This window comes from Pteropus vampyrus, unplaced genomic scaffold (genome assembly GCF_000151845.1).
Source record: "Pteropus vampyrus isolate Shadow unplaced genomic scaffold, Pvam_2.0 Scaffold32, whole genome shotgun sequence".
NCBI classification, from domain to species: Eukaryota; Metazoa; Chordata; class Mammalia; order Chiroptera; family Pteropodidae; genus Pteropus; species Pteropus vampyrus.
Genome location: NW_011888813.1, coordinates 8876079 through 8878836, shown reverse-complemented (window position 1 = coordinate 8878836; position 2758 = coordinate 8876079).

Below are 2758 nucleotides of genomic sequence, written 5' to 3'. Positions count from 1 at the left end.
CACTCTGGTTCTCGCATTACTGGTTATATATATTATTTCATTTAACCCTTTCTGAGGTGGGTAATCTAATCCCCAATGTAAAGATGAAGAAGTTAAATTAAGGCTTGGAGAGTTTCCACTAACCGGCATGAGGTCATAAAACTAGTAGGAAATCAAACAGGGTTGGAACCCAGAGTCTCTCTTAGCTACTGTGCCGTATCGCTGAGGAAGCAATAAAGGACCCGGCTACTGGACAGTTTGACAGCGAACTGTTGGAAATAGCTGATGGGTGGTGGGTTTTGATTTTTTTAAGAAAGAAGGATGAAGCCGATGTACCAAGCCTAATTCTTCCTCCGCCCAATGAGGACAACTTGCAAATCTCCCAGGAATGAACTGAGACTTTGGCCCCATGACGCATGGCATTTCCTCTGGCACATTCCAACAGGGCAGAGCATGGCCTTCGGGGACTTGGGGGAACATGAGATGCTGCTTTCTCCCTTCCTCCCTGTGACTCTCTTCCCCACTGGTGTATGCTCTTCACTGCTAGCTTCAGGGAGGACCCGAACTCTAAGTTCAGGGCCAGGCCCGTGAGCTGTGGTTTTTCACCAGGGTCTTCACTTTGTGTCCAATTTGCTGAGCTTCGCAGGGCTGGGGCAGTTCTTAAAGCTACAGAGCCATGCTGGAGAGGAGGGGGAATTACATTTTTCAGACTGAAGGAGCTCTCAGATACCCTTGAAACACAGCCCGCTCTGTTACCTTTCTCAGGAACATCCTGAAATCAGCTTCATTTGTCTGTGCCACCATCTCCAGGATAAAGTCATTGTTAAACACCCATTGTTGAGATCACAACTATCAGATAAATAAAATACTGCTCTACATTCAAGCATGGCCTTTATGGCGTTATATTAAAACAATAAATCAAGTATCTCAGACTGAGCATTCGAGCCAGCTTTTATTGCATTATTCCATTCTCCCCATTATCCAGCTTTAAAATCCCTCCCCCTGCATTTATGATTTTGAAACATTACATCAGTTATGTCCCCATGGCACTCTAATCTAATCCCACACTGTAAGGGGGTGGGTAAGTGTTTAGGACACTGGGCCAGGCTCTGATCATTTTATGAAACCGTTGTTTTATAGAAGAACATTACCTTTATGACCAGATTCCATGGTGTGGTTGGGAGGACAATCTGGTTATAATTACAAATAGCATTTCTTATGAGCTGCAGTAGAAAGCTCAGCCATTTGAAGATGAGATACGGCTTCCTCGATGGGTCGTAGCATATTTGTTCAACACGTCAGAAAGAAGCATGTCAGTGGCCAGCCTGTTGCTTTTCCTTTGGGATTTTGTGTAAACTGTTGGAGCAGGTGATTCCAATGGCAAAATTTGACTCTGTGCCCTGAAGTGGAGTTAGTCATTCACGTCACCATGGTTCCCTGTATCAGAGGAGAGCCTCTATGTACTGGCTAATGCAGTTTGTTAAATCCACCCCAGTCGAGCTAAACACCATTAAATATTTAGTGCAATGACTTCCTTCTTACAAGTTGAAGTTCAGTCTCCTGGAGTAGGAATTGCCTTTCTGCTTCTCCATCTTTCACGGAAGGAATGGGTGTCTGTCTTCATCAACCTTCCAGCAGCTGCCAGTGTCCACATGCGAAGTTTCTCAATACCCATTTCTTTTATTTTACCTGTATTGGGGAGATAGTGCATAGATAAAAGTATTTTTAAACAATAACCCAAACTATGTCAGTTGGATGCTGTTTAAAATTCAAGTGGCCTGTCTTTCATATACCATGAGCCTCTGGGAAGCAATAAATGTCAATGAAATGTCAAATCATGTATTTATTGGGTCTGTGGTGCATTTCTGAGGAAGGCTTGTGACATTTGGTCATCATATTCTTTGAAGGTATCACACAGAGTAGGCACCATAGATACATCAAACGGATTTCAGATCCATCTCTGCACAAGCAATACTCCAGCATCAGAGGGCATTTAAGGCACTTCCCTCCTGGGGGTTTCTTTGCCAGATGATCCTTTTAGCTCTGATGTCAAAAGTAGATGTACAGATGTGTCCCCCCAAATCAGAGAAGGACCAAGTTTGGGTGATCTTGGATGTTCCTAACCCTTTTGGTGGAAGCCTTTTAATGGTACGTGGAAATAAGCTGCCCAGTGACTGTTTTTAGCAGTCACTGTGGTATGAAGCGAGGTGAGCAGGGAGGTGGGTGCTATGGGAGAAAAGCAAAAGAGCATCGGCATCAGCAGGTGGTATTGGCGAGGGCCTTCCAAGACCACGCCGGCCCCTCCCTAAAAGGACTCATGCATCTTTTCCCCTGCTCCTTGTATGAAAAGACCCCTGAGGAGTCTAGGCCTTTCTGAGTCAGCAGGGCCTCAGGGACCGAGCTGAACTGAGCTGAATTCACAGGCAGCCAGTTGGGATATCTGTCTTTCTTCTCTTTATTAACAGCGAAAATAGATGTGTCAAACTTTTTTATTAAAAAGCTGCATCAACATGAAAAATAAATTATTTTCTTTTCACCATCTTTTCCCACAGCCATTCTCGCAAACTACCTGAATGCTACAGCCCCAGTTTCTCCTGTTCTCATATCGAGAAGCCAACATTTACGGAGTGCCTACTATGTGACGGGCACTGTACCCAGACATTTATGTTTACATTACCTCTAGATATGCCTGTAAGGCATATAGAATTACCACCATTTTACTAGTGATGAAGATGAGGCTCTGATGGCCGAAGGAACTTAACCCTGCTCAGTGCCAAAG